The sequence below is a fragment of the Pan paniscus genome, chromosome 5, assembly GCF_029289425.2.
Source record: "Pan paniscus chromosome 5, NHGRI_mPanPan1-v2.0_pri, whole genome shotgun sequence".
Classification (NCBI taxonomy): Eukaryota; Metazoa; Chordata; class Mammalia; order Primates; family Hominidae; genus Pan; species Pan paniscus.
The window spans coordinates 160566062-160590742 of NC_073254.2; the positions used below are offsets into that span (position 1 = coordinate 160566062).

The following is a 24681-nucleotide window of genomic DNA, read 5'->3' on the forward strand; positions in this document are numbered from 1 at the left end:
AAAGCTAAATCATTTTTATCATGCAGTTAAAAGAAACAAACTACACACCTGCACTTGAACATTTGGTATACTTTTTGTCTCGGATCTACAGCTGAGAGGCAGGTTCATAGATGTAGTTCTTGGTCAAATTTCCAATTGTTTTTTAAATGTTAATTTAATGCATTTATATTCTACACACACACACACACATATATGTATATAATTTCTAATCACTTCTTTGTCTGAAACCTTGACCTAGAGTTGACATAATATGGCTCCTCCTCAGAAAATTTGTTCCCACTTCTTGTTTCTTGAAGCCCTCCCACCAACTCCACACTGTTTGGATTATACTACAGCAGAATCTTTGCCTCACCACCCATCCCTTCTCCTTCTTCCTGACCACCTCCCCTCCCCAATTTTCTGGAAATGATAATCCATTTAAGAAAATAAAATACAATTAAAGTATTTGGCCATTAAAAGATTAATAGATTTTGTTATTAAAAAATAATAAAATGCAATGTAAAAAACCCCACAAATTTGAAGAATCTAGGTCTTAACAAGGAGGATTTTCAAGAGGGTGGAGACAAATGCTTCTATTCTGTAGGCTCTGCAATGTGGTGTTCCTCAAATCACAGCAAGCAAGCCAGCATTTCTTGCCAAATTGGAATGACACTTAGGGTTGTATGTCTTGTAACTGATGAAAATCCTTCCCGTATTCTAGTTAGTTTGGCTTCTACTACTGAGAGCCACTGTGGAGGATTCCCAAATGCTTTTGAGTTTTCCTGAGTATTTTAAAGGAAATTTGGGATACTGAGAAATGATATTCAGGCAGAAAACTGAGTGTTTAATCTTTGAGATAGAACTTGAAGTATATGTAAAATTTCAACCAGCCAGAGATAGAAGAGTAAGAACATTTCAGAAGAATAAAGCAGTGTGAAGAGACAAGAAAAACCCAGGTAGTGTTAGAAAGAAAATAGGTGGTTTTGTCTGACTGTAGTGTGAGTTTATATATGAAGGATTAATGGGAACTAAGGATAAAAACATTGCTGCGATGTTATCATGTGCCTTGTGAAGGCTCTGTGTGTGTGTGTGTGTGTGCGTGTGTAAGCATTGGAAAACCTCCAAAAGTTTTTAGAACAAGAGTCATGATCAGAGGTGGGTTTTGAAAATCCAAATCTGACTATTAATGGTCTGATGATGATTTGGACTAAGGAGAAGCTGGAGGTAGGTAGTTCATAAGCTAAAATATTGGTCCAGGTAAGATGTTTTGGGGTATAAAAAGGAAAATATTTTGGGAAATGAAAAATAATTGATCGGTGTTTTATTTTCTGAGCTCTTTTTTACCCTAGGGGTTCCCACCAATTGAATAAATGTCATGCATTTCTACAGAAGGCAGACAGGGTATTGTCTAGGTACAACAAAGAAGTCATTGCTCAACTTTGAGTTTCAAATTATAAATATATTTTGGATACAACTTAAGGTTATCTGCATTTCAATGCTTTTCCTCTAAGAATGGATTTGGGCAGTCAGCAGCAGTAAACACTTTGGCTATACATGCTCATCAGATTTTCTAATAGAGTGTGTCTAGAGGACATACTTTAGGAAATGCAGCCCTGTGTATCTTCTAAGGAAGGCTGTGATATTTCTGTTGTTTCTCTATTCCAAATCTGACATTTTCTTTCAAATGAGGTTTGTACCGACTCACTCTCACCTTGTTATTCAGAAACAGAGCTTCTGAGAGCTCTGCTCCCCAGAGAGTGATAGATCAATGTGGGAGCTCACATTTGTTTGAATGTATGTCAGGTAATCACGGTACAGCCCCTGACTATTGACTGAGTAAAGAGAAAGTGAAAAATCCTGATATTTTCCATTAGAATCATAAATTCTAAAGGATATTTCTGCAATAAAATTAAAAATGTAGGGTTTTTTGTTTGTTTTAAAAACTTGTTAATTCAGGTCATAAAAATGAATTGTGATTTGAGCGGCCATTATCCTTGAAAATCTTTATTTAGCATTGTATTACTTTATTATTGTAATTTTCCCATGAGATGGCTAAAATTACTCTTAAAAGTTGCTCATTTCTGTGCTGCCAACTTCTCTAAATATGCATTGCTTAAATATTTTGATATATACTAATCCCACTGCTTTCATGTTTACATATATCCCAAAATGGAAACCTAAAAGATGACTAAGATTAGACCATAAGAAAACAGAGTGAAGTTAATAAAACATGAGATTTTGTATTCTCTCTGATTCCCAAGGCAAAGTTTAAAACCTCAATTATCAGTCCATTGGCTTCCCTTTGATATGAGATAATTATAAGCAATATTTAACTGGTACTTGAATAATACTTTGTAACTTTTAAATACTTTCATAAGCATTGTCATAATTTATGGTATCCTTTTGCAGTAGCATTCATTTATTATCCCCTTTGTCACTGAGCCACGGTGAGATTAATTTACTTTTTCCTGATTACAATTAGCAACGTTGAGCTGGAGCATATTTTCTGCTCTCTGGGCTCGGTCTGGCTTTTTCTCCTAAAACTTTTATGTTGCGTCTCTCCATATCCCGTCTTACTGGCATCTCACCTCTTTCTCCATCAGCTGTCTCACCTCATAATTGCATTTGTTGGTCACAAATGGGCTGATCAGGTAGATGTCAATAAAGAGGAAACACCTCATAGTATACGTATTTTTTTATTTTTACGGTGAGTCAGAAGCATCATCTTCATGGATGGCATCCTGCTTGCTTATTTGTTTCATGAGTGAAAGCATCTCTTCAGCTTTTGTGCAAAATGAAAAGATCATTAGGGACACCAATTTAAATGAGAGTAGGCAGAGTAAATGTGTAAAAGACAAAAAAAAAATTAATCACCTGTGGCAACTGTCATTTGAAGTTATCCTCCCTTCATTCCACTCCAGCACATCCACATAAACACAAAGAGAGATCATATTGTTTACTGGTATCAAACTGCAGAATTTGGCTTGCCTAAGGCATTGCTCTAGCCCAGAATCCACACCACCACAAATATCAATTTGGAATGCAGCTTCAGTGCTAGTGGAAAAGCTGTCACAGGCAAGTCTAAAATACTGAGAGTGCTGAGCTCCTGACATTGCTAAAGATGATCATGAAGACATTTATCCAGTCTCTCCTGCCTCCCTTTCGCCCATCCCTTCAGAAGCTTATGTCAAGTGTGACAGGCTAGGTGATGAATGGGTAGAAAGTTGACAGATGACGACAGGCGGCTGAGTAGGTGAAATCCTCCATCCTTAATTCTTGTGATTTTACCTTTCTGACACAATGAACTTATATTAGAATGTATGACTAAATAAACCACAGAAAGTAAAGCCATTCACAAAGAAATAGAGTCGAGAACAGAAAGCCATGCTCTCATTTTCCTCAAGCTTCTTGATTGCTGGACTTTTGGAATACAATTCGTAATCAAGGGCATATTATTTAGAGTTAAGTGGGATGATTAGCTGTGTTGTTTTTCTCTGGAATATATATCCAGAGTACTTAGCTCAAAGTCATGAGTCAGAAAAATCCCATTTCTCATAAATCTCTTCTAGAGCAGACTAAAAAAGAAATCCGCTCATTGGAATTTTGATTAATGAGAAAAAGAGAAAGGTTTAAGGGTGAGTGCTTTCTTCTATTGATGTTCGTGAAATGGTGGTGACTGCCTGACACATCCTAGTCCAAAGCAATTGAAAATCATTTTAACTTTGCTTTGTTTTGAGAGGCTTAGGGGTTATTGAATTGAGAGAAATTGGACTGAAACAAGTAATTTTTTTGACACAGGCCACTAAACAGCTTGGAGACCATGAGCCTTAAGGCCCCAAGCAGGTCATTTAGTAGAGAGTGGTGCCTTTCTCACGGGGTGCTTTCTTCTTACATAAATGTATGGAAGAACAAGGCATAGTGACATTCTGAATTTTCCTGTGTGTCTTTATATTTACAATTAGCAATTAATGGCAATGAAGTTTTTACCTATACCTTTACATCACCACTGACAATAACTATCCAATTGGGATCAATACAGACAGAGAAGATGATAAAGTTGTAACTCTTCTTTAAAGCAGGGAATTGTAATTCCTTACTTGAGTTCAAGTATATGAATTTCTATGCTGGAAAGTATTTTATATTCTTTTTCAGAGTGTAAGGGAATTATATTTCACAGGATTTTTATATTAAATAATACTAGGATGGAGATTGGAAATAATTTCTTCTTTTCTCCTGCTTTTTAAACACAGGTTTATGACCACAGACATATTTTTTTAATTTGCAAATTTCCATTTTGTTAAACTACATATTTCTATTAATAAAATTTAAATGCTCTAATAAAATTGATTTCTAAGTCTTTTCCTCTTTTTTCTGATATGATGATACTATAACTAAATCAGTGGCTGATTCTTCTTGCTTTAGAACATTTCATTTTTCTATGATTCTTGATAGGTTTATATTTTTAAAAATAATATTTATAAACTGTATATGTGAGGTTTCCTGTTTTGGGGCTCCTGTGATGCTCCTTCTTGAAAAGCATAATTTGAGATATCTTTAGTCCTTGTGGATTTATATCTCTTTAGAGTTAAAAGTATTAAAATCGGTAATTTGCTTTGTTTATCTTCTATGCTGTCTTCTTGGGCAAGCTATGTTTTCTAATATACACGTTCCAATAATTAATGACTATATTATAGTATTTTTTATGATGCTGAGACATATACACACATATATATGTGTGTGTGTCTATATATATACACACATATATATGTGTGTGTCTATATATATACACACATATATATGTGTGTGTCTATATATATACACATATGTATATATGTATACACACATGTGTGTATATATGTCTCAGCATCATAAAAAATACTATAATATAGTCATATATGTGTGTATATATATGTGTGTATATATATACATATATATGTATTTACAAGCTAATTCATTTATATTCATTGGGGGTTTTGTTTCTACTTGATTGCTAAACCTGAAGAAATAGAATGTAAAGCATTACTTTTAGTTTATGCTTTCTTGAATCTTAAGGTAATTGCATGATTCTCTTTATTTTAGGTTCAAATCTTAAACTAAGGATATCATAATTAAGTTCTAGATCATAGTTTGGCCAAGAAAATTAATGACTCAAAATCTCAAGTTCCTCATCTGAAAAATGAGCTTAGTAATCATAATAATATCTTTAGAGTTTCTCTAAGTCTTATATAAGTTAATGCATATCAAATACATAAGAAATGTCATTGTAAGTCCTCAATAAATAGCAGTCATTACTATTCTTCTATACTGTAGGGATGATTTACAGACTGACAAAAATATGAAATGTTTTCTCTCAGGTCAGTTAAAAAATGTATGGTGAGCCAATTTTGTTTCTGGCATTCTGCATGGCACTAGTGATATTAAGAAAAATAAAGTGTTATTTCTGATCTCAAGGAAATTTCAGAGTATAGAAGAGAGAGAATAAACATTATGATAACTCAATGCGATGTATACATGATAAAAGTATGTAGCGTAAGTAAATGGTACAGGAGAGGAACTGAGTCACCACTATTGGGGGAGAGGAGAGCTTGGAATAATATAAGAAAGTCTCATATGCAAGTTTGAGAAGAATGAACATATGTTTACCAGATATTAAGAAGCGAGATGGAAGAAAAATTCAGGTGAAGTAACATCATGGATAAAAAATATGTGCAAAGTCATATGACATATTATAAATATTTTATATGTAATTAAAACTTCAGCATATTATAGTAAAACTTAGTAGATGAACATATGTTGAAATATATGTAGTTAGATATTGCTGGAGTGGGAGTGTCAAAACATAACTATTTCCTATTTTTGTGAAAAATGCATGTTGCATATATTTGAAGTATTAAGACAGGTTTTTCATTGGCTTCTTATATATATTTGTTTACATTAGCCTTTTCAGAAGAAAGAAATACATGCCCACAGTAAATAAATGCAAACCTACACAGAAGAGTACGTAGTGTAAAATTAAGGTTACCTTTCACCATCTTTGCTCCATTCCAAAATAGTAATTTCTGTTAAAATTTTTTTTTTTTTTTGAGACGGAGTCTCGCTCTGTCGCCCAGGCTGGAGTGCAGAGTGGCGCGATCTCGGCTCACTGCCAGCTCCGCCTCCCGGGTTCATTCCACTCTCCTGCCTCAGCCTCCGGAGTAGTTGGGACTACAGGCGCCCGCTACCACACCCGGCTAATTTTTTGTATTTTTAGTAGAGACGGGGTTTCACCGTGTTAGCCAGGATGGTCTCGATCTCCTGACCTCGTGATCCGCCCGCCTGGGCCTCCCAAAGTACTGGGATTACAGGCATGAGCCACCGCGCTCGGCCTAAGAATTTCTTAGGAATAATTTTTCACTTCTAGAAGTGTTAAATGAATATGAATGTCTGTATCAGAATTTTCCCAGTGTAAGTTTGAGGCAAATCATTTTGTTTTGTTTGAGCACAATCGTAGTTTAAAAATTTTTAAACATTGTGATTGCATTTAGGTATGAAATCCATCGTGTAATTCACAACCGTGACTTCCAATTATTTTACTTAGGCCCAACAGACCTTGCCTGGTTTTGAAGGGCCGCAGTTAAATTGCTGCCCTTGAGGCAAACTTGCAAGATAAGTATAAATATATTTTATGTAAATGATCATGTTACCCTTACTGTAATCCACGTTGCTGTTTTTCTTAATAATATGTAATGAACATTTTTTTGCATTAGTACATATGAATTTACATTATGTTTTTTAAATAAATACATAGTATCACATTTTAAGCATTATCATAATTTATTTAGCCTGTCCTGGAATAATAAATAATGTTTTCTTTTTCTCTATGATTATAACAATATTGGAAGGAAAATTCTGTACATATAAATTCCCTTATTTATTTGACTCAATTTGTAGATAAATGTATAGAAATAGATTAAGTTGGAAATTTGAGGTATTAACCATTTGTCTCTTCAATGTGTTTTAAGTAGTGTATGAGGAAACACTGAGACAAATGGAAGGGAAAATAAGTGGTTTAAGAGTGATGGGAACTATCCTAAACCCTACAAATTTAAGGTTTCTCGGTGAAGCTAGAATGAAGTTCAAGGCTGAGACCTGCAGCCAAGCAGATATCGCCCGTTATTTACTACCTAGGCTTCAATAGCACTTGATAATAGGGTTTGGTCTTGCCAACTTTGACATTTATTTGGATCCGCCTGGGAGATCAGGAGCCCATCACAGGCACCCCCCACCTGCCCCAGGAGCTTCGGCAGGAGAATTGCGTGAACTGGGAGGCCGAGGTTGCAGTGAGCCGAGATCACACCATTGCACTCCAGCCTGGGCAACAAGAGCGAAACTTCGTCTCAAAAAAAAAAAAAGAAAAGAAAAAGAAAAGAAAACAGAAAACAGCAGCCTTGGACAAGCACAATGTAAGCCTACTGACAAAGCAAAGAGCAGGTAGCCCAGGGTGCTGCTGGGGTGTGCTTCTGATCCTAAGGCAACATATCTCTGTCACTGATACGGTTTTGCGTGCATCTTACTTTTGGAGTTATTATTATAATAATTGCCTTTAAAAAGTTTGTAGCGATTTAGGGTCCAATGAAAACTCTCAGCAATAGTTGGTATTGTTTAATTTTTAGCAATCTAATAAGCAGAATGAGACTTCTCTAATTGTTTAAAATTGCATCACTTTAAATATCAATGAAGTTTTGTTTTGTTTTGTTTTGTTTTTTTTCCCCGTAAGTTTACTGACTGTATATATTCTTCACCTCTAAACATTTCTTTTTTCTTTGAGATGGATCCTTGCTCTGTCACCCAGGCTAGAGTGCAATGGTGCAATCTTGACTCACTGCAACCTCCACCTACCGGGTTCAAGCGATTCTCCTGCCTCAGTGTCCGGAGTAGCTGGGATTACAGGTGCCCACCACCAACCCTGGCTAATTTTTTTTGTATTTTTAGTACAGACGGGGTTTCACTATGTTGGTCAGGCTGGTTTTGAACTCCTGACCTCAAGTGATCCGCCCACCTCGGCCTCTCAAAGTGCTGGGATTACAGGCGTGAGCCTCCGCGCCCAGCCACCTCTAAACTTTTATGTACATAATAAGTTGTCCCTTCCTAAGGGGTTAATAATAATATTTATCAAAACAAGTAAACCTATTATTGAGTGCTTGCTCCATTCTGGATTCTGAAGTAAATATTTTGCTTGAATTGATTCATCTAATCTACAAAAAAAACATGAGTTGTGTGCCATTTTTATCCCTATTCCTCTGGTGAGGAAACACGCCAGAGGAAAAGAAACTTGCTCCAGTTCACAGGTACACTGGAGTAGAGCTGAGGTCTGTATCTGAGCTGCCCTCTTTAGAATCTCCACCCTTACTGATTTCGATATTCATTCTCTCATGGCTTGTTTTTGTTTTTTTGTTTGTTTGTTTGTTTTTGATACGTGGTTTCACTCTGTCACTCAGGCTGGAGTGCAGTGGCTTGATCTCGGCTCACTGCAACCTCTGCCTCCCGGGTTCAAGCGGTTCTCCTGCCTCAGCCTCCTGAGGAGCTAGGACTACAGGCCTGTGCCACCACGCCTGGCTAATTTTGTATTTTTAATAGAGATGGGGGTTTACCATGTTGGTCAGGCTGGTCTCCAATTCCCACATCAGCCTCCCAAAGTGCTGGGATTACAGGCGTGAGTCACTGCGCCGGCCTTTTTTTTTTTTTTTCCATTTTAATTCATTTTTTATTATTCTCTCTTAAAAGTGGAAATGTAGTCTTTATCATATGTGTTGTACAATGTTCCCCCCTTCTTTTATATTTGTTTTTTGACTTTTCAATTACATTTATTGTGATGCTGTTTATTTAAAACTTGTTCTAGAATCCAAGGCTAATCCTGGCTTACAAACATATGTGTCCAGGGATATCACATCAGCAAATGGGACACGCTATCAGTAGCCAGAGGACCCCATTTCCACCACAGTGAACTTTTTATTCAAAGGCACTTCACTGAGACTGGGTCGTTAGATTTTCTCTTCTGAAATTGTGAAATTTAAATTATCAAATTTGGAAACTGTTTCAGCTGAGTCATGTAAATGTACCCTGAACATTTTTAGGTTGTCCTCTTGCCTTCTTAGCTTTTCCTTCAATTAAATTATTTATCACCAATTATTATCTTGTTTTGGTTAGTCAAGTTTCTAATGTGTATAACACAAAGAATTTTAACAGATACATTAATTACATTTATAAATCAGGATTTTACTTTTTGTTCAAAGCGATATGTCCATTTACCTCTGGAGCAACTTTGTCTGTTAGCTTGTTTTCACATTATCATGTTTTGCTTTATACATGTAATTCAGTGATCCAGCTCAAATGATATTTGCTCTAAGAAAATTTATATTGTTTTCTGGCTACTCAGTTTTTCTATTACTATAACAATTAATTCATATTTTCTCCATTGACTGGAATGCCATCTTTAGTAGACAGTAAGTTCCCATAAAATTTGGTGACTCTACTTTTTGAAATATCTTGATTTATACTCCTAACTAGGAATATATAAATGTGCTTACCTATATTATATAATTTTTAATAATGCAAATTTATTTTACAACTGGTAATGTCTGCCTTAATCATCTTCCCTTTTAGATTTTTTTTGTTTTTCTCACCTGTTTAGTTGTCCAGATGAAATGCTAGAATCACTTACAAAGAGAGTGACACATTTGTTAAAATTTTATGATAAATGCATTGAAGTTAAAAATAGTTTATTGACATCTTCAGAATATTGAGACTTTATATTCCAAAACAGGGTTATTCATATTTTGACCTTTTTAAGAAAATCTTTTGTATGTTTCATTATTTTAAAAAACGTAGGTTCTGTTACTTTTATTGTTTTCAGTACATTCCACAGAAAACAGTGGAGTAAATATGCTTCTATCCAATTTTTAGCAGACGTGCAGCATCTGTATTTTACTGAGGCTAGTTCTTGCCTCTCTCATGGCTTTGTAAGTTTTAAACACTGGATTTAGCTTTATTTAGCTATTGTTAGTGTAATATGACTTCGATTTTCTTTTGTGACTGGTCTTTGTTTTTTCTTTTTATACTGCAGTGCTCTTAAACTTGCCATGATTTTCCTTGTGAAGATTTCTAAAGGTGTCACACAGAAAACCCTGTGGGCTGCCTTGTCATATTCAAATAGTTCATTTTATTTCTTTCTTCCACATTAATTTAGAATGGATATCTTTGTCATGTTTTTATATTGTATTTTCTAATCTGCTGATACAACATTCCATAAAATATGCATGGCTATATTTAATATAAAAGTATTTGCCACTAATACTAAAGTGCTTTTTCTAAACTTTGGGTGAGAAGATTACTAATAAATCACTCCATATTTTCCCTTTTGGACTATAATATAATTTTACAATAAGTTCCACTTAATCGTCTTGTTCTTTCTTTACCATGACCTTGTGAGACGAGAGGTCCTTTCTTTGGTTACAAATGAGACTGTGATCTTAAGTTACTCTCCTGTGCTCATTGAGCAGAAATAAAAGTGAACCGAAGAACAATTGGGGTGTTATATACTTTTGGAGAAGAATTATCCATATAAGAAAAAGAGTATAAATGTGTTTTTACTTACAGGGGCAGACTAGAATTGCAGTGCACAGATACAAGAATGTTGCCTGCTTTGGAGCCAAGACTGCCTTCCGGATAAAGGGCCCACAGAGAGCTGAGAGCTGTGTAATACCTCAAAGACTGAAGAAAAGAGTTAGACAGCCATCTTTCCTTAGAGGATTTTGCTGCAGACAGCTTGAACTACCAGAAGGTTATATACTGACCATGGGTAGAGAAAGGAAGAAATACATCCTTCGGAAAGGACAATGAAGATCTTTACAGCAGGGTGAGTAAACAGGCCAGTGTAAGTAGCTAAGCAAGAAGGCCACTTGCTAGGTGGTATACAGTTGCTCAGTATATCACACACACACACACACACACACACACACACAAATATTAGTTACACCTCTGAGATGGGATTCATAAACACTTAAAAGTTTACACCATGTTTAGATAACACTGACCATCAAACCCTTAATAATTTGTTTTGCTTTGCAGTCCCACAGGTCTATGCCCATCTATTCATTTTAGCATCTGTTTTATGTTTCATAATTACCTTTTAAAATTTCTGTCTCCCCTTTGTGCTATGAGGTCGTTTCAGCACTTAGGTGAGAATCTGAAATTGTAAAGATAGTTCAATTACATTTTCGTTATTAATATAGGCGGGGTAAAGTAAAAGTGCTGTATTAGCTCAGAGGAGCAAAAAACAATATAATCAAATAGATCTGTAGATACCAGAATTTTAAAATTCTTCCTTCAGGAACTTTAATGCCATTTAAAAATATTTATTGTGGAATATGTTAGACTTTGAGTCATAGTGATTTTTACCTCCTAACATAAAGCTAATTTTTACTGGATTTCTTCTGATAATGATGGTTAAGTGTGCAAGAGATGGTATCAGTCTATTCAGCGTATTATTGAGAATCCCCTCACTCTCCTTAAATGAATGGCTTAAGCAGCAGATGTTCTATACCCTAAAAGATGCCATGGCACGTCTCAGGTAAGAGCTGTCCTTGGAGTTGAATGTTATTTATTACTATGTAGGTACTAGAGATTCAGAAACTTAATGATTTTTTTTCCTAACAGAAACTCCTTTTTCGCACTATGAATAATTTACTGTTCTCTCTTCTTTGAACTCAACTGTAGAATTGCGCATAGACTAATTTTTACTTTCGCTCCTTTCCCAGGTGAAATTAAACAAAAAATATAGAAACTGATCACTGAACTAATGACTTTAGATGAGTATACTTTTATGTAAATTTTAAAAGATTTGGTAATTAAGAATGAATTTCATTTCAACTTCATTGTTCATTTCCTCTTAATTGTTACAACAATTTAATTCTAAACATGATAAAATCACACCTTCCTGTTGCTACACCTGCAAGCTTTTTAAAGTTTGTTCAGAGTTTAGATAGATTAGGAAATAAAGTGGAAAATAACCAGGCAAATATTATGTTTTATTAAAAAATTACATTTCTGGCTGTGAAATACTGAACTTATTTATACATGAAAGAAGTTATATCAATATCAAATTGATATATTCAAATGTCTGATCCTGTCTTAAACAGGAAAACTACTTTGAAAGCAGCAATATTACCAACAATGAAGGGAAAAAATGTGTAGAATCATATTATTTTTAATTTATAAAATATCCTTGTTGCCAGTGGCAGAGACTTGTGATCATGAAAAGTAATATTGAATATATTATTCTACAAACATTGAATTTAAGTGTTTTTACAAGCATTTCCATTGTTTCTTAAATCACATATCACTGTAAGGAGGATATAGTATCTCCTTGTTAAAACTAAGGCAATGAAAACATCAGGAGTTAAAGTAATCAAGGAAACACAATTATCAAATAAATTGGTACTACAACCCCCCGATTTTTCTGCCCTCTCCATTGTACTATACTATAATCTCCATATTTGGAATATTAATTACACTTTGAAATCTTCAAGAAATATAAACAAATACCAATTCCACACTATGTAGGTATAATAAAAGTAAAATTTATTTACAAAGTAATAGATTTTCATTAAAATCTTTCAAAATTGTAGTATGAGAACCTACGTTAAACCACTGGTAGATGAATTGCAAAGAATGATAAAGTAGAAACAGTAACTGTCCTGTTAATAAATAACCTTTATAAGCTATTAAATATTGTTTTAATAGCTTAAATATGAAGATGATCTTTTTAAAAGCCTTGGACTTAAAAATAAATATTTACTTAGGAACTAGATAGAGCCAACAGTTTTGCCTAAAAGAACTAAGAAACAATAATCAAATATTCTATATTTGTCATTATTATTATTTCAGGAAAATACCTCCTCTCCTAAAAAATATCACTTCCATATATATTTATGGTAAACATGTGATAAGATTTATTGAGTAATATTTATCTCAATTGGAAAATTTCTATGCAAAATATTTTTTCATTGTGTAACATTTTATTCCCTATAGGGGCATATCTCAGGGGAACCTGATGAAAGCCAACGCACAATGTAAGAACTTTCACTGTAAGGAAAATTTGAAGGCCTGGCATGGTGGTGGCTCCCACCTATGATCCCAGCACTTTGGGAAGTGGAGGTGGGCAGATCATTTGAGGCCAACAGTTTGAGACCAGCCTGGGGTTTTAGTGGAAACCCCGTCTCTACTAAAAATACAAAAATTAGCCAGGTGTGCTGATGCATACCTGTAATCCCAGCTACTCAGGAGCATGAGCCATGAGAATTGCTTGAACTGGGTAGGCAAATGTTGCAGTGAGCCGAGATCGTGCCATTGCACTCCAGCCAGGGCAACAGAGCTAGACTCTTTTTTTTTTTTTTTAATTTTATTATTATTATTCTTTAAGTTTTAGGGTACATGTGCACAACGTGCAGGTTTGTTACATATGTATACATGTGCCATGTTGGTGTGCTGCACCCATTAACTCGTCATTTAGCATTAGGTGTATCTCCTAATGCTATCGCTCCCCCCTCCCCCCACCCCACAGCAGTCCCTGGTGTGTGATGTTCCCCTTCCTGTGTCCATGTGTTCTCATTATTCAGTTCCCACCTATGAGTGAGAACACGCGGTGTGTGGTTTTTTGTCCTTGCGATAGTTTACTGAGAATGATGGTTTCCAGCTTCATCCATGTCCCTACAAAGGACATGAACTAGTCATTTTTTATGGCTGCATAGTATTCCATAGTGTATATGTGCCACATTTTCTTAATCCAGTCTATCATTGTTGGACATTTGGGTTGGTTCCAAGTCTTTGCTATTGTGAATAGTGCCACAATAAACATACGTGTGCACGAGTCTTTATAGCAGCATGATTTATAATCCTTTGGGTATATACCCAGTAATGGGATGGCTGGGTCAAATGGTATTTCTAGTTCCAGATCCCTGAGGAATTGCCACACTGACTTCCACAATGATTGAACTAGTTTACAGTCCCACCAACAGTGTAAAAGTGTTCCTATTTCTCCACATCCTCTCCAGCACCTGTTGTTTCCTGACTTTTTAATGATTGCCATTCTAACTGGTGTGAGATGGTATCTCATTGTGGTTTTGATTTGCATTTCTCTGATGGCCAGTGATGATGAGCATTTTTTCATGTGTTTTTTGGCTGCATAAATGTCTTCTTTTGAGAAGTGTCTGTTCATACCCTTTGCCCACTTTTTGATGGGGTTGTTTGTTTTTTTCTTGTAGATTTGTTTGAGTTCATTGTAGATTCTGGATATTAGCCCTTTGTCAGATGAGTAGGTTTGCAAAAATTTTCTCCCATTCTGTAGGTTGCCTGTTCACTCTGATGGTAGTTTCTTTTGCTGTGCAGAAGCTCTTTAGTTTAATTAGATCCCATTTGTCAATTTTGGCTTTTGTTGCCACTGCTTTTTGTGTTTTAGACATGAAGTCCTTGCCCATGCCTATGTCCTGAATGGTATTGCCTAGGTTTTCTTCTAGGGTTTTTATGGTTTTAGGTCTAACATGTAAGTCTTTAATCCATCTTGAATTAATTTTTGTCTAAGGTGTAAGGAAGACTCTTGTCTCAAAAAAAAAAAAAGAAAAAAGAAAAGAAAATTTGAAGGTATGAATTACTCTAAAATGTGATTGTAACTTTATGTTTATTTATTTGTATATATGAAAAAATCTATTTCAGTGAGACTTGGTGGCATGCTTGGTGTGTCTCCTGGATAGCAAAATTATGGTAAAATATGGTAAAATGCTAATATTTGGGATATTTTTCTTTGACTGTATTGATTTAATGGAACCTATTCATGATAGAAAGGAAAGAGAAAGACAAGATTCCTATGCTAACATCATCCTTCTACTTCAATTCATCTAATAAGTGTAAATAACAAGTAACAGAATTGCCTCCTTTAATTTATTTTGAATATTATTTTAATGAAAATATCCAGTGTCTAAATTTCAAATGATGCTTACATAAAACTATGAAAGAGAAATCAAATACATAAATAAATGAATAAATTAATAACTATAATTCAAAATTAAATCATCTACCAATAATCTAGTTTAATTTTTATTAACATCATTCTAAAATGTGCTTTATATACACATAGAGATTTTATAATAATGACAATTACACTATAATGCTATTTAATAAAATATTTAATTCAATTTTACTCAAATTAATAACAAAAAACATTCTGAAGTGAAGCTGAAGAGGATCAGAAATTCATACTATTGCTTTCCACCTCAAAAGGCAATTTGTAAAAGGCCCTTTAATACTAAGAAAAAAAGATTGATTTAGTTTCTTGTTTTAATAGTAAGATTTTAATTACTTTGACATTTATTAAATATTATAAGAAATAGTTTGATTGCCACTGTTATCTTTTTTCTTCATCTTACTTTTTCATTCTGTTGCATAGATCATTACTGCTTTGCTAAAGTATGTAATATCAATTGTGTGTTCTGTAAACATAATTCCCCAGTGGTTTAATTATCTCAATATTCAATATTTACCACATTTTATCATTGCTTCTTGCATATGATATCTTTATTTTTAATCGTTTTTAAATTTTGAGATAATGGTAGATTCACATGCTATTGTAGGAAATAATACAGAAAAATTCTGCACGTTCTTTTCCCAATTTCTCTTAAATAGTAGTATCTTGACAACCTATATTACAATATCGCAGTCAGAATTTTGACATTGATAAAGTCAAGACACGTAACTTTTTCATTACCCAAATTGTCTCTCATGTTGCCTTTTTATAGCCATAATCATTTCTCTACCATCTCCATTCCCCGCTTAACATCAGGCCACTAATCTGTTATCTGTTTCTATAATTTTGTCATTTCAAGAATGCTATACAAAAATAAGCATACATATATAATTTTCAATGTTTTTTTGACGAAGTATAATTCTCTGGAGATGCATCCAAGTCATTGCGTATACCTATAGTTTATTTCTTTTTATGACTGAACAGTATTCCATGGCACGAATGTACCACAGTCTGTTTAACTTTTTTTCACTTGTTGAATCAACCTGAGTTATTCTCATTTTGGGATTATTATGAATAGAGTTGCTATAAACATATTTGTGTACAGGCTTTGTGTGAACATGTTTTCATTTCTCTGGGATAAATGACTAGGTGTGCAATTGCTGGGTCATAGGTAGTTGAATATGTGGTTTATTAAGATATTGCTAAACTGTGATGCAGTTTCTCTGAATCGTCACAGGCATTTGGTGTTATCATTATATTTCACTTGAGAAATTCTGGTGGGCATAAACTAATACATGGTTATATTTTTAATTTTTAATTTCCATTTTCCTAATGGATAATGGTGCTGAATATATTTTATGTAGTTTTTGCCATTTGTATGTCCTCTTCAATAAAATATTCATTCATTTGTGTTGACCAGTTTCTAGTTGGATTGCTTATTTTCTGCTGTTGAGTTTTAAGAATTGTTTACATATTCTTTATCGTAGTCCCTTGTTGGATATATGCTTGCAGATATTTTCTACCCAGTACATAGATTGTCTTTTTAGCTCTTAAGAGTGCCTTTTTTCAGAGCAAAAGTGTTTAATAACATCCAATTTATTATTTTTCCTTTGATGATTTGTGCTTTTGGTATCAATATTCATTTGTCCATATATAGATCATAAAGATTTTCTCCTGTAATTGTTTTTTCTAAAAATGTGCTACTTTTACGTTTTACATTGAAGTTTTTGATTCATTTCGAGTTAACTTTTGCATAAGATATGAAGTTATTTTTTCTAAAAATATGCTACTTTTATGTTTTACATTGAAGTTTTTGATTCATTTTGAGTTAACTTTTGCATAAGACATGAGGTTTGGATTGAGGTTTATTTTATTTTATTTTGCTTATGGATGCCCAATTATTCTAACATAATTTGTTGACAAGCCTACCCTACCTCCATTGAATTGCTTTGTGATTTGTGTCAAAATTCAGTTGGATATATTTTTGGGGGTCTAGTTCTGAGTTCTGTTTTATATTCCACTGATCTATGTGCCTATTATTCCACCAGAACTGATTACTGTAATTATCAATACACACAAGATCACACAGGTTTGATTACTGTACCTACATAATGAAACTTGAAACTGGATAGACAGATTCCTCTCATTTTATACGATTTGAAAATTGTTTTTAGAAAATCTAATTATTTTGGTTTTTTAAACATTTTTGAATAATCTTATTGGCAACTACAACAAAATATGGAAGTTTGTTAAATCCGTATGCCAATTTGGGGATAATTAACATTTTTTAAAATTTTATTTTGTTTTCCTAGGAACACTTACTGTGGGATATACCCTCTTAACAAAATTTTTAGTGTACAGTATCTTATTGTTAACTATAGGCACAGTATTGTACAGCAGACCTCTAGGAACTATTCATCTTGCTTAACTGAAAATTTCTGCCCCTTCATTTAGCAACTCCCTATTTCCCCCTTCCACAAGGCCTTGGCAACCTTCATTCCACTCTTTGGTTCTGTAAATTTGATTATTTTAGAAACCTCACTGATATGGTTTGGCTGTGTCCCCACCCAAATCTCACCTTGAATTGTAGCTCCCATAATTCTTATGTATCATGGGAGAGACCCAAGGGGAGGTAATTGAATCATGAGGGCAGGTTTTCTTCTGTGCTGTTCTTGTAATCATGAATAAGTCTTACGAGATCTAATGGTTTTATAAAGGAGAGTTCCCCTACACATGCTCTTCTGCCTGATGCCATGTAAAACATGACTTATTCCTCCTTTGCCTTCCACCATGATTGTGAGGCCTCCCCAGCCATGTGGAACTGGGAGTCCATTAAACCTCTTTTGCTTTATAAATTACCCAGTCTCAGGTATGTCTTTATTAGCAGCATGAGAACAGACTAATACACTAAGTGGAATCATGCAGCATATGTCCTTCTGTGACTGGCCTATTTCACTTACCATAATGTCCTCCAGGTTCAACGAGGTTATCAAGTATTGAGAATTTCCTCTTTTTTAAAGCTGGATATATTCTATTGTATATCTATGTATATATAATGTGCATATATATTATATATAATATACGCATATACATATATACATTATATATTATATTTATTATATATACATATACACATATACATTATATATGTGTGTGTATATATGTATATACCACCTCAATGTGCAGAAGCCTTTCAGTTTGATGTAGTGCCACACTATTTTTGCTTTTTATTACATTGTCTTCTAAGCCTGGAACCCAGCGGGCATCTCTTGATTTATTTACTTAGATATTCTTTCATTTTTTCATTAGCATTTTGTAGCTTTTGGCACAGAAGTTATGTCGGTTTATGCCTGAATATTTCACTTAAAATTTTTATTCTTTATTTTTTTTTAGAGATGGAGTCTCAGTCTTTTGCCCTGGCTGGGGTACAATGCCATGATCACAGCTCACTGCAGTCTGGAGCCCCTGGGCTCAACGATCCTCCCATCCCAGCCTCCTTGAGTTGTTGGGATTACAGGCATGAGCCACTGCACCCAGCTTCACTTTTTTGGCTGTGGTAAATGATACTGTATTTTTAATTTTGGTGTCCACATGTTCATTGCTAGTATATTGAAACTTTTTTGTGCGTTGATGCTGTATCCTGAGGCTTTGCCGAACTTAATTATTATTTCCAGTAATTCTCGTTTGTCTTTTTTAGATTTCTTGGGATTTTCTATGTGAACAGTCATGTCATCCTAAAATAGAGTTTATTTCTGTTTTTGAGGTTTTTGTGCCTTTAATTTTACTTTATTGCCTTTTTGCAAGATAGAACTAAATAGAACATCCGGTACTATGCTCAGTAGAGGTAATGAGAGCACATCCTTTGTTCCTTTCCAGTCTTAGGGAAAAAGCATTCAGTCTCTAATCATTAAATAATTCTTTTCTGTAGGCATTTTGAAGATGTTATTATTAAGTTGAAGAATAATTTTTAAAATATTCTTGATTTTCTAAACATTTTTATCATGAATAAGTAGTGAATTTTGTCAAATTCTTTTCCATGTCAATTGATTTATTCATTTTCCTGCTAATATAATAGATTATATTGATTTATTTTCTAATATTGAAATAGGTTTTAATTTCTGGAAGAAACCACATTTGATCATGGTATATATATATATATATATATATATATATATATATATATACACATTCTGATTTCTGTTTCTGTTAGTGAAAATAAAGTTAATAACTTTTGTGTATGTATTCATGAAGGATATTAGTCTGTAGTTTGGTCTTTTTGCACTGCCTTTGTATAGTTTGGGCTGAGAGTTATATTTGCTTCATAAAATGAATTGGGAAATGATTCCTTTTCTATTTTCCAGAATAGATTCTGTAGAATTTGTTTTATTCTTCCTTAAATGTTCAAATGTCAAGCAGTTGGTACAATTATCTCCTGAAACCACCTGGACCTGGAAATTTCTTTTGGGGCATTTTAAAATTATGAATTCAATTTATTTAATAACTTATAAGGCTATTCACTTATTTTTTTCATATGGGTAAATTATAGTTTTTGCTTTTTAAGGAACTGGTCCAATTCATCTAAGTTGTCAAATTTGTGCGTGTTGTGTGTTCATGTATCCCTTATTATCCTTTTGATGCCTGAATATTGGGTAATGATGCTAGGTTTTTGATTTTTCATGTTGGTAATTGTGTCTTCTCTTTGTCAGTTTAGCTATGGATTTGTCAATTGTATTGATCTGTTCAAACAACAAGATTTTTAATTTGATTTTATCTATTTTTTGCTTTCAGTTTCATTTATTTCTGCTTTTATCTTTATTATTTCTTTCTGCTTGTTTTGCATTTATTTTGCTCTTCTTATTCTAGATTCTTGTGATGTAGGATTACATTATTGCTTTTCCTTCTTTCTGATATAAGTGTTTAGTGCCAAAAACTACCCCCCCTCAAAATTGTGTTAGCTGTTCAGACAATAATTTTATGCCAAGTTTTGATTTTTAGTCAGTTCAATATATTTTTAATTGCCCTTGAGATTTCATATTACCCAATGGGATTGTTTAGAAATATATTATTTAATATCCAAATCTGTAATATCTTCCATTGTGATCAACGAACACTTCTGTATAATTTCAAATATTTTAAAATGTTTGAGGATTATTTTAAGCCCCAGAATATGGCCTGTCTTGGTATATGCTCTAGGGATGCTTGAAGAAAATATTTATTCTGCTGTTGGTGGTGAGTCTTCTATAAATGTTGATTAAATACTGCTGATTGATGGAGTGGTTCAGTTCTTCTTTAATCTAGATGAATTTATGTCCATCTATTTTATCAATCAGCAAAAAAGGGGCAGTGAACTCTATAACTGTTATTGAGGATTTGTTCATTTCCTTTTTGAGTCCTATCAGTTTTTTAAAATAGACTTTTCATTTTGCAACAATTTTAGATTTATAGCAAAATTGAGAAGATAATACAGATAGTTCCCATACACCCTGAACTCAGTTTCTCCTATTATTAACATCTTACTTTAGATTGGTGCATTTGTTATAATTCATGAACCAATAGTGATGCATTATTATGAATTAAATAAAGTCCATACTTTATTTAGATTTCCTGGTTTGTCATCCAGTGTTCTTTTGCTCATACAGAATTCTATCCCATATAAAAATTACAGTTAGTCCTCATGTCTACTTAGAATGCTCTTACGTGTAAGAGTTTCTCAGACTTTTCCTATTTTTGATGACTTTGTGGGAGTTTTGAGGCATATTGGGATAATATTTTGTAGGATTTCCCTAGATTGTGATTTATCCCATGCTTTTGTCATGGGTAGACTGGGGTTATTGGGTTTTGTGAGAAAAATCACAGAGGAAACATGCCATCCTCATCACATCAAATCATGAATGCATACTATAAACATGGTTCAACACCTGGATGAGTTAGTGTCTGTTATGCTTTTTCATTGCAAAGTTACTCTTCTCTAATTCCATACTGCATTCATGGGAGGAAGTCATTATATGCAACCAATAATAGTGAGTGGGAAGTTATGAGCTATGCCTCAACCTTTGTGAGGGCAGAGCATCTGCACAAATTATTTGGGATCTTTCTGCATGACAGATTTATCTACTCTCCTCCATGTATTTATTTGTTCAATTATGTATATCAGTGGCATGCCTTGCATATTTGTCCTTCCCAAATCTCATGTTGAAATGTGATCCCCAGTGTTGGAGGTGGGGCCTATGGGAGGTGTTTGTGCCATTGGGGTGGATACCTCCTGGCTTGGTGCTGTCCTCTTGATAGTGAATAATTTCTTGTGAGATTTGGTTGTTTAAAAGTGTGTGGCACTTCCCATCAGTTCCTCTATTGCTCCTACTCTTACCTGCCATGTGACATACCTGCTCCTGCTTCACCTTCTGTCCTGAGTAAAAGCTCCCTGCAGGCTCCCCAGATGCTGGACAGATGCCATCACCATGCTTGTACAGCCTGCAGAACCATGAGTCAATTAAACCTATTTTCATTATAAATTACCCAGCCTCAGGTATAATTGAGGTAACCTCATTATAGCAACATGAGAACTGCCTAATATAATCAGTATGGACTTACAGTTCTTTAATTTCTTCTTTGAGTTATAATCCAATACTACATGATTTCTGCCCAAATTGTTCTAGCTTTGGCAATTGGAACCTCCATGTCTCTTTGACATAGCCCCATCATTTTGTGTGTGTGTGTGTGTATGTATGTGTGTGTGTGTGTGTAAGACTTCCTGACTTCTAGATACTACAAGTTACTCCATGTTGTATATTTATTGCCCTAGTCCAAGTGTCAGCCATTTATCTAAGGATCTCAGTTCTTTTAATTGGTGAATGTTATTAGTAACCAAGATTTGATCACGAGGCATGTTGACAGCTACTGGTGTTGCTTCTCTGCCCTCTCAGTTGACGGAGCAAGAAAATATGTGTGTGTATATTCACATGTACACACATAACTTAAATATTTCTGTTTGTCCTTATTTATACTGAGATAATCTACATTCCTAATGCTTTTTCCAATTCTAATCCAATACCACATGGATCCTTTTAGCCTTCTGCTTGCTTATCTGTAGCCTCCTACACCAACAGTGAGAAATCTGTTTCCAGTCATCTACAATCCATTTATTTATTTGTTCAATTCCATTAAATATATACTATAAGTGTTTGGTAAAACTTTACCGTGAATCACATTTTTTTTTCTTTTGAAATGGAGTCTCACTCTATCACCCAGGCTGGAGTGCAGTGGCGTGATCTCAGCCCACTGCAATTTCTGTCTCCCAGGTTCAAGTGATTCTCCTGCCTCAGCCTCCCTAGTAGCTGGAATTACAGGCATGTGCCACCACACCCGGATAATTTTTGTATTTTTGGTAGAGATGGGGTTTCACCATGTTGGCTAGGCTGTCTTGAACTCCTGACCTCAAGTGATCTACCCACCTTGACCTCCCAAAGTGCTGGTATTACAGGTGTGAGCCACCGTGCCCAGCAGCCCTGAGTGTAAGAATATTACGGACAGTGCAACCATAAAAGAATCGGCAGGTCCTTTCTATAAAACATAAAATATCTGAAATATTTGTATTAAAAATATTTTACCTATACAAACTTAATCTTGAAAAGTCTGAGCATCTTTTTGGGTCAACAACTCTTCCCATGCAGCTCTTAATAGTCTTGAGCTATTAAGTAATTGTGGTTTTTGCCATTAAAAGTTATGGCAAAAGCCACAGTTACTTTTGCACCAACATAATAATGAACAAAAATGAGCGTACCAAACAAGTCGAATTATTTCTACCACTTTTATTTTTATAATGTAAAATAAAAAATGTTTGATTTTTTGCAGCTTTCTGGAATATCTCAAAGAGGACTGTAGAGGTAAAATACATCATTAATTTTCATTTATTTATTTATTTGTTGGTTCTGCTCTTGCAAAGGCAAAATCAAAAGAATATCAGGAGATTTGACTGCAATAATGAAATATGCTCATGGACATCTAGGAAATGATGACTTAGTTACATATTCAATCAAAGTGACAAAGTATTTAAAAATAAACATAAATATGTTAATGCAAGTGAGAAACCTTGGTTTTTAATTTTTTATTTTAAAAATGTTATGTAATAATCAAGTACCTGATAAAGTCACCACAGAACAGAGAAAATTATTCTGGTGAGTTTTGGAATCTCTATGATACCAGCGTGTTACACAGAGTATAAAGAATACTTTTCACTAGCCATTGTTAAGATTTATAAGACCAATTTACTATTTTAACAGGGAAAAGACAAAACCTAGATTTGGATGAACACAGTTTCTTGCAATAAATGTTTCATGAGTTTCTCTCTCCAATTTATAACATAATTATCTTGTGAATTAGCCCGTAATTGGAGCAATTTTTCCGAAATTTTAACATATTTCATAGCCTTTTTCAGACTTAAGTATTATAAATCAAGGAAAATGAGAAACTACTTTCCCCCAAATCCTCTACAACTTGCTAAAAGCATTCAAGTTTTGTCCTTCACTATACTCATTCATATTCTAGATAATTAAGACTTCATTTTAGGTTAAAACTTCTCTCTTTCTTCCTTGAAAAAAATTACCTTACGTAAACATTTTTAGTATTTTTCCGTTACTATTGCTTCATTCTAGAATAGCCTCAATCACTATTAATTGTAAATTTTAATAAAGTAAATTAACTTCTATTTCACAAAGTCTGGAGGGTACAATGCAAATTGTCCTTAAGCATTTTAAGCAGGTTAGAAAAGCTTAAGAATAGATATACAATGACTTTCACCAGCTTCATCCATCCTTTTTATAATTTATTAAAGTGGCAAAACTGCAAGTTTATTAATTTCTCCCAGTTATAGCTCTCTATGACATGTAAAAGTAAGAAGAAAATATTTATAAACTTCCCACTTTGTCTGCTTTCATAAATACAGTAGTGTCTACTTATCCATAGTTTCAGTTACATGCAGTCAACCACAGTCCAAAAATATTAAGTGGAAAATTTCAGGAATTAACAATTTATAAGTTTTCAATTTTGCATCATTCAGAGTTGCATGATGAAATCTCACGCCATCTTGCTGTATCCTGCCAGAATGTGAATCATCCCTTTGTCCAGAAAATCCACGCGATAGATATTGCCCACCTGTTAGTCATTTAGGAGCCCTCTTGGTTATCAAATAAAAAAAACCACATAGTTATATTTAAGGTTTGGTACTATCTGCAGTTTCAGGAATCCACTGAGTGTCTTGGAATGTATCTCCGGTGGATAAGGGGGACTACTACAGTTTAATTGAACGCAATCACACTCATTCATTTTCACATTGTCTATGGATGTTTTGCACCACTATTGCAGAATTAAGTAATTGCATTGAAGACCTTATCACTCGCAAAGCTTTATATATTTACTATCTTGCCCTTTAGAGGAAATGTTTGCCAACTCTTCATTTAAGTATTCAAGGTTTTTACATTTGTTAATTCAATTAGCCAAGGATTTTATGTTGTTACTCGTAAATCTTGGAAATTATGTTCAAAAGGGTATGCAGTCTGTTCTGCTCTAACACTTATTCAGGAAACATGGATTTGTTCCAACACATTTGATATAATAGGGAACAATTTGAGCATAACACAAATTTTGCCTTT

At 34.1% G+C, this 24681-nt stretch overlaps 1 long non-coding RNA gene across 4 annotated transcripts in view; it reads right to left on the reverse strand.

Annotated features, from left to right (window-relative positions):
* Window positions 1-1417: 1417 nt before the first annotated feature.
* Window positions 1418-24681, reverse strand: part of LOC134730626 (uncharacterized) — a 64426-nt gene continuing 41162 nt past the window's right edge. The window contains exons 3-6 of one of the 4 annotated variants that reach the window (XR_010112522.1): window positions 21402-21505; window positions 11144-11203; window positions 2854-3271; window positions 1418-2761 (exon numbers count right to left, since the gene is read on the reverse strand). This is a non-coding gene — a long non-coding RNA (uncharacterized LOC134730626). Of the gene's footprint in view, window positions 2762-2853; window positions 11204-21401; window positions 21506-24681 lie in introns of all 4 variants that reach the window. The other 3 variants (XR_010112521.1, XR_010112523.1, XR_010112524.1) reach the window with 3 other exon arrangements.